We start from the raw sequence: 15,011 nt of genomic DNA, 5'->3' as shown, positions 1-15,011 counted from the left end.
CCAAAAATTATGGCTTATAAAAGGATAGCAGCATAAAGGAAAAATACATATTTTGAACCCAAAAACCCATTTGAGTTTTTAAGTTCAAAATACAGGCCTACCTCCTCCCCATCAGCCTGCCTGTCCATCTCCAAAAATACCCTTTTTTAATAATTATGCACTCTTCATTTGCTTTGGAAAAACAAACAGTTAAGTTGCCATATGCTGCTATCCTTTCATCGATTTGTGCTTCTACACCTATGTTCCCAAACCATCATACACTCATACTGTTTTCACTTTGCCAAGTTATCGGACAACCAGGCCCCAAAATTATGGATTATAAAAGGATAGCAGCATAAGGGAAAAATACACATTTTGAACCCAAAAACCCATTTGAGTTTTTAAGTTCAAAATACAGGCCTACCTCCTCCCCTACAGCCTGCCTGTCCATCTCCAAAAATACCCTTTTTAATAATTATACGCTCCTCCTTTGCATTGAAAAAAAGCAAACAGTAAAGTTGCCAGATGCGGCCATCCTTTCATCCATTTGTCCTTCTGCATCTATTTTCCCAAACCATGCACTCATACTGTTATTATGTCGCCAAGTAATTAGACTACCTGGCCCAAAAATTATGGATTATAAAAGGGTAGCAGCATAAGGGAACATTACTGTATTTATCGGGGTGTACAACGCACCGGCCTATAACACGCACCCTCCTTTTACCAAGGATATTTGGGTAAAAAAAGTTTTTACCCAAATATCCTTCATAAAATGAGGGTGCGTGTGTGTGCATGTGTGTACCCCGATACACTGCTTCTCAACCCACAGAGCCCCGAGGAAAGGCAGGGGGAGAGAGGCCATCGCTGCCTGCTTCTCTCCCCCTGCCTTTCCTGGGGTCTAGAGCCCTGCTACCGCCGCTTCTCTCCCACTGCTATCGGCGCCGCTGCCCCTTCTCTCCCCCTGGCTATCGGTGCCGCTGTCCCATTGCCAGCGCCGATAGCCAGGGGGAGAGAAGCGGCGCCGGTAATGGGGCAACGGCACCGATAGCCAGGGGGGCTTAAGGGGCAGCGGCACCCATTGCCGTCGCCGCTGCCCCGTTGCCTCCCCCATCCCTAGTTGTATAATTACCTGTTGCCGGGGTCGGGTCCGCGCTGCTTCAGGCCTCCGGTGTGCGTCCCCTACATCATAGCTATGCGTTGCGAGACGCAATGACGAGTGATGTCACCCGTCATTGCGCCGCGCCATGCAGCGCATAGCAACGACGCAGGGGATGCACCCCGGAGGCCTGAAGCAGCGCTGACCCGACCCCAGCAACAGGTAATTATACCACAGGGGATGGGGGAGGCAACAGGGAAGTGGCCCCGGCAATGGGTGCCGCTGCCCCTTCTTTCTTTCTACCTCCTCCCCTACAGCCTGCCTGTCCATCTCCAAAAATACCCTTTTTAATAATTATACGCTCCTCCTTTGCATTGAAAAAAAGCAAACAGTAAAGGTGCCAGATGCGGCCATCCTTTCATCCATTTGTCCTTCTGCATCTATTTTCCCAAACCATGCACTCATACTGTTATTATGTCGCCAAGTAATTAGACTACTTGGCCCAAAAATTATGGATTATAAAAGGATAGCAGCATAAGGGAAAAATACATATTTTGAACCCAAAAACCCATTTGAGTTTTTAAGTTCAAAATACAGGCCTACCTCCTCCCCATCAGCCTGCCTGTCCATCTCCAAAAATACCCTTTTTTAACAATTATGCACTCTTCATTTGCTTTGGAAAAACAAACAGTTAAGTTGCCATATGCTGCTATCCTTTCATCGATTTGTGCTTCTACACCTATGGTCCCAAACCATCATACACTCATACTGTTTTAACTTTGCCAAGTTATCGGACAACCTGGCCCCAAAATTATGGATTATAAAAGGATAGCAGCATAAGGGAAAAATACACATTTTGAACCCAAAAACCCATTTGAGTTTTTAAGTTCAAAATACAGGCCTACCTCCTCCCCTACAGCCTGCCTGTCCATCTCCAAAAATACCCTTTTTAATGATTATACGCTCCTCCTTTGCATTGAAAAAAAGCAAACAGTAAAGTTGCCACATGCGGCCATCCTTTCATCCATTTGTCCTTCTGCATCTATTTTCCCAAACCATGCACTCATACTGTTATTATGTCGCCAAGTAATTAGACTACCTGGCCCAAACATTATGAATTATAAAAGGATAGCAGCATTAGTGAAAAAAACACATTTTGAACCCAAAAACCCATTTGAGTTTTTAAGTTCAAAATACAGGCCTACCTCCTCCCCTACAGCCTGCCTGTCCATCTTCAAAAATACCCTTTTTAATAATTATATGCTCCTCCTTTGCATTGAAAAAAAGCAAACAGTAAAGTTGCCAGATGCGGCCATCCTTTCATCCATTTGTCCTTCTGCATCTATTTTCCCAAACCATGCACTCATACTGTTATTATGTCGCCAAGTAATTAGACTACCTGGCCCAAACATTATGAATTATAAAAGGATAGCAGCATTGGTCAAAAATACACATTTTGAACCCAAAAACCCATTAGAGTTTTTAAGTTCAAAATACAGGCCTACCTCCTCCCCTACAGCCTGCCTGTCCATCTCCAAAAATACAATTTTTAATAATTATACGCTCCTCCTTTGCATTGAAAAAAAGCAAACAGTAAAGGTGCCAGATGCGGCCATCCTTTCATCCATTTGTCCTTCTGCATCTATTTTCCCAAACCATGCACTCATACTGTTATTATGTTGCCAAGTAATTAGACTACCTGGCCCAAAAATTATGGCTTATAAAAGGATAGCAGCATAAGGGAAAAATACATATTTTGAACCCAAAAACCCATTTGAGTTTTTAAGTTCAAAATACAGGCCTACCTCCTCCCCATCAGCCTGCCTGTCCATCTCCAAAAATACCCTTTTTTAATAATTATGCACTCTTCATTTGCTTTGGAAAAACAAACAGTTAAGTTGCCATATGCTGCTATCCTTTCATCGATTTGTGCTTCTACACCTATGTTCCCAAACCATCATACACTCATACTGTTTTCACTTTGCCAAGTTATCGGACAACCTGGCCCCAAAATTATGGATTATAAAAGGATAGCAGCATAAGGGAAAAATACACATTTTGAACCCAAAAACCCATTTGAGTTTTTAAGTTCAAAATACAGGCCTACCTCCTCCCCTACAGCCTGCCTGTCCATCTCCAAAAATACCCTTTTTAATAATTATACGCTCCTCCTTTGCATTGAAAAAAAGCAAACAGTAAAGTTGCCAGATGCGGCCATCCTTTCATCCATTTGTCCTTCTGCATCTATTTTCCCAAACCATGCACTCATACTGTTATTATGTCGCCAAGTAATTAGACTACCTGGCCCAAAAATTATGGATTATAAAAGGGTAGCAGCATAAGGGAACATTACTGTATTTATCGGGGTGTACAACGCACCGGCCTATAACACGCACCCTCCTTTTACCAAGGATATTTGGGTAAAAAAAGTTTTTACCCAAATATCCTTCATAAAATGAGGGTGCGTGTGTGTGCATGTGTGTACCCCGATACACTGCTTCTCAACCCACAGAGCCCCGAGGAAAGGCAGGGGGAGAGAGGCCATCGCTGCCTGCTTCTCTCCCCCTGCCTTTCCTGGGTCTAGATCCCTGCTACCGCCGCTTCTCTCCCACTGCTATCGGCGCCGCTGCCCCTTCTCTCCCCCTGGCTATCGGTGCCGCTGTCCCATTGCCAGCGCCGATAGCCAGGGGGAGAGAAGCGGCGCCGGTAATGGGGCAACGGCACCGATAGCCAGGGGGGCTTAAGGGGCAGCGGCACCCATTGCCGTCGCCGCTGCCCCGTTGCCTCCCCCATCCCTAGTTGTATAATTACCTGTTGCCGGGGTCGGGTCCGCGCTGCTTCAGGCCTCCGGTGTGCGTCCCCTACATCATAGCTATGCGTTGCGAGACGCAATGACGAGTGATGTCACTCGTCATTGCGCCGCGCCATGCAGCGCATAGCAACGACGCAGGGGATGCACCCCGGAGGCCTGAAGCAGCGCTGACCCGACCCCAGCAACAGGTAATTATACCACAGGGGATGGGGGAGGCAACAGGGAAGCGGCCCCGGCAATGGGTGCCGCTGCCCCTTCTTTCTTTCTACCTCCTCCCCTACAGCCTGCCTGTCCATCTCCAAAAATACCCTTTTTAATAATTATACGCTCCTCCTTTGCATTGAAAAAAAGCAAACAGTAAAGGTGCCAGATGCGGCCATCCTTTCATCCATTTGTCCTTCTGCATCTATTTTCCCAAACCATGCACTCATACTGTTATTATGTCGCCAAGTAATTAGACTACCTGGCCCAAAAATTATGGATTATAAAAGGATAGCAGCATAAGGGAAAAATACATATTTTGAACCCAAAAACCCATTTGAGTTTTTAAGTTCAAAATACAGGCCTACCTCCTCCCCATCAGCCTGCCTGTCCATCTCCAAAAATACCCTTTTTTAACAATTATGCACTCTTCATTTGCTTTGGAAAAACAAACAGTTAAGTTGCCATATGCTGCTATCCTTTCATCGATTTGTGCTTCTACACCTATGGTCCCAAACCATCATACACTCATACTGTTTTAACTTTGCCAAGTTATCGGACAACCTGGCCCCAAAATTATGGATTATAAAAGGATAGCAGCATAAGGGAAAAATACACATTTTGAACCCAAAAACCCATTTGAGTTTTTAAGTTCAAAATACAGGCCTACCTCCTCCCCTACAGCCTGCCTGTCCATCTCCAAAAATACCCTTTTTAATGATTATACGCTCCTCCTTTGCATTGAAAAAAAGCAAACAGTAAAGTTGCCACATGCGGCCATCCTTTCATCCATTTGTCCTTCTGCATCTATTTTCCCAAACCATGCACTCATACTGTTATTATGTCGCCAAGTAATTAGACTACCTGGCCCAAACATTATGAATTATAAAAGGATAGCAGCATTAGTGAAAAAAACACATTTTGAACCCAAAAACCCATTTGAGTTTTTAAGTTCAAAATACAGGCCTACCTCCTCCCCTACAGCCTGCCTGTCCATCTCCAAAAATACGATTTTTAATAATTATACGCTTCTCCTTTGCATTGAAAAAAAGCAAACAGTAAAGTTGCCAGATGCGGCCATCCTTTCATCCATTTGTCCTTCTGCATCTATTTTCCCAAACCATGCACTCATACTGTTATTATGTCGCCAAGTAATTAGACTACCTGGCCCAAAAATTATGGTTTATAAAAGGATAGCAGCATTAGTGAAAAATACACATTTTGAACCCAAAAACCCATTTGAGTTTTTAAGTTCAAAATACAGGCCTACCTCCTCCCCTACAGCCTGCCTGTCCATCTCCAAAAATACCCTTTTAATAATTATACGCTCCTCCTTTGCATTGAAAAAAAGCAAACAGTAAAGTTGCCAGATGCGGCCATCCTTTCATCCATTTGTCCTTCTGCATCTATTTTCCCAAACCATGCACTCATACTGTTATTATGTCGCCAAGTAATTAGACTACCTTGCCCAAAAATTATGGATTATAAAAGGATAGCAGCATTAGTGAAAAATACACATTTTGAACCCAAAAACCCATTTGAGTTTTTAAGTTCAAAATACAGGCCTACCTCCTCCCCTACAGCCTGCCTGTCCATCTCCAAAAATACCCTTTTTAATAATTATACGCTCCTCCTTTGCATTGAAAAAAAGCAAACAGTAAAGTTGCCAGATGCGGCCATCCTTTCATCCATTTGTCCTTCTGCATCTATTTTCCCAAACCATGCACTCATACTGTTATTATGTCGCCAAGTAATTAGACTACCTGGCCCAAAAATTATGGATTATAAAAGGGTAGCAGCATAAGGGAACATTACCGTATTTATCGGGGTGTACAACGCACCGGCCTATAACACGCACCCTCATTTTACCAAGGATATTTGGGTAAAAAAAGTTTTTACCCAAATATCCTTCATAAAATGAGGGTGCGTGTTTGTGCATGTGGGTACCCCGATACACTGCTTCTCAACCCACAGAGCCCCCAGGAAAGGCAGGGGGAGAGAGGCCGTCGCTGCCTGCTTCTCTCCCCCTGCCTTTCCTGGGGTCTAGAGCCCTGCTATCGCCGCTTCTCTCCCCCTGCTATCGGCGCCGCTGCCCCTTCTCTCCCCCTGGCTATCGGTGCCGCTGTCCCATTGCCAGCGCCGATAGCCAGGGGGAGAGAAGCGGCGCCGGTAATGGGGCAACGGCACCGATAGCCAGGGGGGCATAAGGGGCAGCGGCACCCATTGCCGGCGCTGCTGCCCCGTTGCCTCCCCCATCCCTAGTTGTATAATTACCTGTTGCCGGGGTCGGGTCCGAGCTGCTTCAGGCCTCTGTTGTGCGTCCCCTGCATCATTGCTATGCGTTGCGAGACGCAATGACGAGTGACGTCTCTCGTCATTGCGCCGCGCCATGCAAAGCATAGCAACGACGCAGGGAATGCACAACGGAGGCCTGAAGCAGCGCTGACCCGACCCCAGCAACAGTTAATTATACAACCGTGGATGGGGGAGGCAACGGGGCAGCGGCGCCGGCAATGGGTGCCGCTGCCCCTTCTTTCCCCCTGTCTGTCGACATCGCTGCCCCATTGCCGGCGCCGTTTCTCTCCCCCTGGCTTTCGGCGCCGGCAATGGGGCAGCGGCACTGATAGACAGGGGGAGAGAAGGGGCAGCAGCGCCGATAGCAGGGGTAACCATCATACACTCATACTGTTTTCACTTTGCCAAGTTATCGGACAACCTGGCCCCAAAATTATGGATTATAAAAGGATAGCAGCATAAGGGAAAAATACACATTTTGAACCCAAAAACCCATTTGAGTTTTTAAGTTCAAAATACAGGCCTACCTCCTCCCCTACAGCTTGCCTGTCCATCTCCAAAAATACCCTTTTTAATAATTATACGCTCCTCCTTTGCATTGAAAAAAAGCAAACAGTAAAGTTGCCAGATGAGGCCATCCTTTCATCCATTTGTCCTTCTGCATCTATTTTCCCAAACCATGCACTCATACTGTTATTATGTCGCCAAGTAATTAGACTACCTGGAACAAAAATTATGGTTTATAAAAGGATAGCAGCATTAGTGAAAAATACACATTTTGAACCCAAAAACCCATTTGAGTTTTTAAGTTCAAAATACAGGCCTACCTCCTCCCCTACAGCCTGCCTGTCCATCTCCAAAAATACCCTTTTTAATAATTATACGCTCCTCCTTTGCATTGAAAAAAAGCAAACAGTAAAGTTGCCAGATGCGGCCATCCTTTCATCCATTTGTCCTTCTGCATCTTTTTTCCCAAACCATGCACTCATACTGTTATTATGTCGCCAAGTAATTAGACTACCTGGCCCAAACATTATGAATTATAAAAGGATAGCAGCATTAGTGAAAAAAACACATTTTGAACCCAAAAACCCATTTGAGTTTTTAAGTTCAAAATACAGGCCTACCTCCTCCCCTACAGCCTGCCTGTCCATCTCCAAAAATACCATTTTTAATAATTATACGCATTGAAAAAAAGCAAACAGTAAAGTTGCCAGATGCGGCCATCCTTTCATCCATTTGTCCTTCTGCATCTATTTTCCCAAACCATGCACTCATACTGTTATTATGTCGCCAAGTAATTAGACTACCTGGCCCAAAAATTATGGTTTATAAAAGGATAGCAGCATTAGTGAAATATACACATTTTGAACCCAAAAACCCATTTGAGTTTTTAAGTTCAAAATACAGGCCTACCTCCTCCCCTACAGCCTGCCTGTCCATCTCCAAAAATACCCTTTTTAATAATTATACGTTCCTCCTTTGCATTGAAAAAAAGCAAACAGTAAAGTTGCCAGATGCGGCCATCCTTCCATCCATTTGTCCTTCTGCATCTATTTTCCCAAACCATGCACTCATACTGTTATTATGTCGCCAAGTAATTAGACTACCTGGCCCAAAAATTATGGATTATAAAAGGGTAGCAGCATAAGGGAACATTACCGTATTTATCGGGGTGTACAACGCACCGGCCTATAACACGCACCCTCATTTTACCAAGGATATTTGGGTAAAAAAAGTTTTTACCCAAATATCCTTCATAAAATGAGGGTGCGTGTGTGTGCATGTGTGTACCCCGATACACTGCTTCTCAACCCACAGAGCCCCCAGGAAAGGCAGGGGGAGAGAGGCCGTTGCTGCTTGCTTCTCTCCCCCTGCCTTTCCTGGGGTCTAGAGCCCTTCTATCGCCGCTTCTCTCCCCCTGCTATCGGCGCCGCTGCCCCTTCTCTCCCCCTGGCTATCGGTGCCGCTCTCCCATTGCCAGCGCCGATAGCCAGGGGGAGAGAAGCGGCGCCGGTAATGGGGCAACGCCACCGATAGCCAGGGGGGCATAAGGGGCAGCGGCACCCATTGCCGGCGCCGCTGCCCCGTTGCCTCCCCCATCCCTAGTTGTATAATAACCTGTTGCCGGGGTCGGGTCCGAGCTGCCTCAGGCCTCTGTTGTGCGTCCCCTGCATCATTGCTATGCGTTGCGAGACGCAATGACAAGTGACGTCTCTCGTCATTGCGCCGCGCCATTCAAAGCATAGCAACGACGCAGGGAATGCACACCGGAGGCTTGAAGCAGCGCTGACCCGACCCCAGCAACAGTTAATTATACAACCGGGGATGGGGGAGGCAACGGGGCAGCGGCGCCGGCAATGGGTGCCGCTGCCCCTTCTTTCCCCCTGTCTGTCGACATCGCTGCCCCATTGCCGGCGCCGTTTCTCTCCCCCTGGCTATCGGCGCCGGCAATGGGGCAGCGGCACTGATAGCCAGGGGAAGAGAAGGGGCAGCAGCGCCGATAGCAGGGGTAACCATCATACACTCATACTGTTTTCACTTTGCCAAGTTATCGGACAACCTGGCCCCAAAATTATGGATTATAAAAGAATAGCAGCATAAGGGAAAAATACACATTTTGAACCCAAAAACCCATTTGAGTTTTTAAGTTCAAAATACAGGCCTACCTCCTCCCCTACAGCCTGCCTGTCCATCTCCAAAAATACCCTTTTTAATAATTATACGCTCCTCCTTTGCATTGAAAAAAAGCAAACAGTAAAATTGCCAGATGCGGCCATCCTTTCATCCATTTGTCCTTCTGCATCTATTTTCCCAAACCATGCACTCATACTGTTATTATGTCGCCAAGTAATTAGACTACCTGGCCCAAACATTATGAATTATAAAAGGATAGCAGCATTAGTGAAAGATACACATTTTGAACCCAAAAACCCATTTGAGTTTTTAAGTTCAAAATACAGGCCTACCTCCTCCCCTCGAGCCTGCCTGTCCATCTCCAAAAATACCCTTTTTAATAATTATACGCTCCTCCTTTGCATTGAAAAAAAGCAAACAGTAAAGTTGCCAGATGCGGCCATCCTTTCATCCATTTGTCCTTCTGCATCTTTTTTCCATACCAAGCACTCATACTGTTATTATGTCGCCAAGTAATTAGACTACCTGGCCCCAAAATTATGGTTTATAAAAGGATAGCAGCATTAGTGAAATATACACATTTTGAACCCAAAAACCCATTTGAGTTTTTAAGTTCAAAATACAGGCCTACCTCCTCCCCTACAGCCTGCCTGTCCATCTCCAAAAATACCCTTTTTAATAATTATACGCTCCTCCTTTGCATTGAAAAAAAGCAAACAGTAAAGTTGCCAGATGCGGCCATCCTTTCATCCATTTGTCCTTCTGCATCTATTTTCCCAAACCATGCACTCATACTGTTATTATGTCGCCAAGTAATTAGACTACCTGGCCCAAAAATTATGGATTATAAAAGGGTAGCAGCATAAGGGAACATTACCGTATTTATCAGGGTGTACAACGCACTGGCCTATAACACGCACCCTCACTTTACCAAGGATATTTGGGTAAAAAAAGTTTTTACCCAAATATCCTTCATAAAATGAGGGTGCGTGTGTGTGCATGTGTGTACCCCGATACACTGCTTCTCAACCCACAGAGCCCCCAGGAAAGGCAGGGGGAGAGAGGCCGTCGCTGCCTGCTTCTCTCCCCCTGCCTTTCCTGGGGTCTAGAGCCCTGCTACCGCCGCTTCTCTCCCCCTGCTATCGGCGCCGCTGCCCCTTCTCTCCCCCTGGCTATCGGTGCCGCTGTCCCATTGCCAGCGCCGATAGCCAGGGGGAGAGAAGCGGCGCCGGTAATGGGGCAACGGCACCGATAGCCAGGGGGGCATAAGGGGTAGCGGCACCCATTGCCGGCGCCGCTGCCCCGTTGCCTCCCCCATCCCTAGTTGTATAATTACCTGTTGCCGGGGTCGGGTCCGAGCTGCTTCAGGCCTCTGTTGTGCGTCCACTGCATCATTGCTATGCGTTGCGAGACGCAATGACGATTGACGTCTCTCGTCATTGCGCCACGGCATGCAAAGCATAGCAACGACGCAGGGAATGCACACCGGAGGCCTGAAGCAGCGCTGACCCGACCCCAGCAACAGTTAATTATACAACCGGGGATGGGGGAGGCAACGGGGCAGCGGCACTGGCAATGGGTGCCGCTGCCCCTTCTTTCCCCCTGTCTGTCGACATCGCTGCCCCATTGCCGGCGCCGTTTCTCTCCCCCTGGCTATCGGCGCCGGCAATGGGGCAGCGGCACTGATAGCCAGGGGGAGAGAAGGGGCAGCAGCGCCGATAGCAAGGGTAACCATCATACACTCATACTGTTTTCACTTTGCCAAGTTATCGGACAACCTGGCCCCAAAATTATGGATTATAAAAGGATAGCAGCATAAGGGAAAAATACACATTTTGAACCCAAAAACCCATTTGAGTTTTTAAGTTCAAAATACAGGCCTACCTCCTCCCCTACAGCCTGCCTGTCCATCTCCAAAAATAGCCTTTTAATAATTATACGCTCCTCCTTTGCATTGAAAAAAAGCAAACAGTAAAGTTGCCAGATGCGGCCATCCTTTCATCCATTTGTCCTTCTGCATCTATTTTCCCAAACCACGCACTCATACTGTTATTATGTCGCCAAGTAATTAGACTACCTGGCCCAAAAATTATGGATTATAAAAGGATAGTAGCATAAGGGAAAAATACACATTTTGAACCCAAAAACCCATTTGAGTTTTTAAGTTCAAAATACAGGCCTACCTCCTCCCCTACAGCCTGCCTGTCCATCTCCAAAAATACCCTTTTTAATAATTATACGCTCCTCCTTTGCATTGAAAAAAAGCAAACAGTAAAGTTTCCAGATGCGGCCATCCTTTCATCCATTTGTCCTTCTGCATCTATTTTCCCAAACCATGCACTCATACTGTTATTATGTCGCCAAGTAATTAGACTACCTGGCCCAAAAATTATGGATTATAAAAGGGTAGCAGCATAAGGGAACATTACCGTATTTATCAGGGTGTACAACGCACTGGCCTATAACACGCACCCTCACTTTACCAAGGATATTTGGGTAAAAAAAGTTTTTACCCAAATATCCTTCATAAAATGAGGGTGCGTGTGTGTGCATGTGTGTACCCCGATACACTGCTTCTCAACCCACAGAGCCCCCAGGAAAGGCAGGGGGAGAGAGGCCGTCGCTGCCTGCTTCTCTCCCCCTGCCTTTCCTGGGGTCTAGAGCCCTGCTACCGCCGCTTCTCTCCCCCTGCTATCGGCGCCGCTGCCCCTTCTCTCCCCCTGGCTATCGGTGCCGCTGTCCCATTGCCAGCGCCGATAGCCAGGGGGAGAGAAGCGGCGCCGGTAATGGGGCAACGGCACCGATAGCCAGGGGGGCATAAGGGGTAGCGGCACCCATTGCCGGCGCCGCTGCCCCGTTGCCTCCCCCATCCCTAGTTGTATAATTACCTGTTGCCGGGGTCGGGTCCGAGCTGCTTCAGGCCTCTGTTGTGCGTCCACTGCATCATTGCTATGCGTTGCGAGACGCAATGACGATTGACGTCTCTCGTCATTGCGCCACGGCATGCAAAGCATAGCAACGACGCAGGGAATGCACACCGGAGGCCTGAAGCAGCGCTGACCCGACCCCAGCAACAGTTAATTATACAACCGGGGATGGGGGAGGCAACGGGGCAGCGGCACCGGCAATGGGTGCCGCTGCCCCTTCTTTCCCCCTGTCTGTCGACATCGCTGCCCCATTGCCGGCGCCGTTTCTCTCCCCCTGGCTATCGGCGCCGGCAATGGGGCAGCGGCACTGATAGCCAGGGGGAGAGAAGGGGCAGCAGCGCCGATAGCAAGGGTAACCATCATACACTCATACTGTTTTCACTATGCCAAGTTATCGGACAACCTGGCCCCAAAATTATGGATTATAAAAGGATAGCAGCATAAGGGAAAAATACACATTTTGAACCCAAAAACCCATTTGAGTTTTTAAGTTCAAAATACAGGCCTACCTCCTCCCCTACAGCCTGCCTGTCCATCTCCAAAAATAGCCTTTTAATAATTATACGCTCCTCCTTTGCATTGAAAAAAAGCAAACAGTAAAGTTGCCAGATGCGGCCATCCTTTCATCCATTTGTCCTTCTGCATCTATTTTCCCAAACCACGCACTCATACTGTTATTATGTCGCCAAGTAATTAGACTACCTGGCCCAAAAATTATGGATTATAAAAGGATAGTAGCATAAGGGAAAAATACACATTTTGAACCCAAAAACCCATTTGAGTTTTTAAGTTCAAAATACAGGCCTACCTCCTCCCCTACAGCCTGCCTGTCCATCTCCAAAAATACCCTTTTTAATAATTATACGCTCCTCCTTTGCATTGAAAAAAAGCAAACAGTAAAGTTGCCAGATGCGGCCATCCTTTCATCCATTTGTCCTTCTGCATCTATTTTCCCAAACCATGCACTCATACTGTTATTATGTCGCCAAGTAAAAGACTACCTTGCCCAAAAATTATGGATTATAAAAGGATAGCAGCATAAGGGAAAAATGCACATTTTGAACCCAAAAACCCATTTGAGTTTTTAAGTTCAAAATACAGGCCTACCTCCTCCCCTACAGCCTGCCTGTCCATCTCCAAAAATAGCCTTTTAATAATTATACGCTCCTCCTTTGCATTGAAAAAAAGCAAACGGTAAAGTTGCCAGATGCGGCCATCCTTTCATCCATTTGTCCTTCTGCATCTATTTTCCCAAACCACGCACTCATACTGTTATTATGTCGCCAAGTAATTAGACTACCTGGCCCAAAAATTATGGATTATAAAAGGATAGCAGCATTAGTGAAAAATACACATTTTGAACCCAAAAACCCATTTGAGTTTTTAAGTTCAAAATACAGGCCTACCTCCTCCCCTACAGCCTGCCTGTCCATCTCCAAAAATACCCTTTTTAATAATTATACGCTCCTCCTTTGCATTGAAAAAAAGCAAACAGTAAAGTTGCCAGATGCGGCCATCCTTTCATTCATTTGTCCTTCTGCATCTATTTTCCCAAACCATGCACTCATACTGTTATTATGTCGCCAAGTAAAAGACTACCTTGCCCAAAAATTATGGATTATAAAAGGATAGCAGCATAAGGGAAAAATGCACATTTTGAACCCAAAAACCCATTTGAGTTTTTAAGTTCAAAATACAGGCCTACCTCCTCCCCTACAGCCTGCCTGTCCATCTCCAAAAATAGCCTTTTAATAATTATACGCTCCTCCTTTGCATTGAAAAAAAGCAAACGGTAAAGTTGCCAGATGCGGCCATCCTTTCATCCATTTGTCCTTCTGCATCTATTTTCCCAAACCACGCACTCATACTGTTATTATGTCGCCAAGTAATTAGACTACCTGGCCCAAAATTTATGGATTATAAAAGGATAGCAGCATTAGTGAAAAATACACATTTTGAACCCAAAAACCCATTTGAGTTTTTAAGTTCAAAATACAGGCCTACCTCCTCCCCTACAGCCTGCCTGTCCATCTCCAAAAATACCCTTTTTAATAATTATACGCTCCTCCTTTGCATTGAAAAAAAGCAAACAGTAAAGTTGCCAGATGCGTCCATCCTTTCATCCATTTGTCCTTCTGCATCTATTTTCCCAAACCATGCACTCATACTGTTATTATGTCGCCAAGTAATTAGACTACCTGGCCCAAAAATTATGGATTATAAAAGGGTAGCAGCAAAAGGGAACATTACCGTATTTATCGGGGTGTACAACGCACCGGCCTATAACACGCACCCTCATTTTACCAAGGATATTTGGGTAAAAAAAGTTTTTACCCAAATATCCTTCATAAAATGAGGGTGCGTGTGTGTGCATGTGTGTACCCCGATACACTGCTTCTCAACCCACAGAGCCCCCAGGAAAGGCAGGGGGAGAGAGGCCGTCGCTGCCTGCTTCTCTCCCCCTGCCTTTCCTGGGGTCTAGAGCCCAGCTACCGCCGCTTCTCTCCCCCTGCTATCGGCGCCGCTGCCCCTTCTCTCCCCCTGGCTATCGGTGCCGCTGTCCCATTGCCAGCGCCGATAGCCAGGGGGAGAGAAGCGGCGCCGGTAATGGGGCAACGGCACCGATAGCCAGGGGGCATAAGGGGCAGCGGCACCCATTGCCGGCGCCGCTGCCCCGTTGCCTCCCCCATCCCTAGTTGTATAATTACCTGTTGCCGGGGTCGGGTCCGAGCTGCTTCAGGCCTCTGTTGTGCGTCCCCTGCATCATTGCTATGCGTTGCGAGACGCAATGACGAGTGACGTCTCTCGACATTGCGCCGCGCCATGCAAAGCATAGCAACGACGCAGGGAATGCACACCGGAGGCCTGAAGCAGCGCTGACCCGACCCCAGCAACAGGTAATTATACAACCGGGGATGGGGGAGGCAACAGGGAAGCGGCGGCGGCAATGGGTGCCGCTGCCCCTTCTTTCTTTCTTTCTACCTCCTCCCCTACAGCCTGCCTGTCCATCTCCAAAAATACCCTTTTTAATAATTATACACTCCTCCTTTGCATTGAAAAAAAG

At 46.8% G+C, this 15,011-nt stretch overlaps 1 protein-coding gene across 2 annotated transcripts in view; it reads right to left on the bottom strand.

The window, feature by feature from the left end:
• Positions 1–15,011, bottom strand: part of LOC130292042 (uncharacterized) — a 282,836-nt gene that overhangs the window by 97,632 nt on the left and 170,193 nt on the right. The gene's annotated exons all lie outside the window — the stretch shown is intronic.

Source organism: Hyla sarda, chromosome 9 (genome assembly GCF_029499605.1).
Source record: "Hyla sarda isolate aHylSar1 chromosome 9, aHylSar1.hap1, whole genome shotgun sequence".
NCBI classification, from domain to species: Eukaryota; Metazoa; Chordata; class Amphibia; order Anura; family Hylidae; genus Hyla; species Hyla sarda.
Note: the sequence above shows the minus strand (reverse complement) of the source record. Positions and strands in the feature narration are given on the sequence as shown.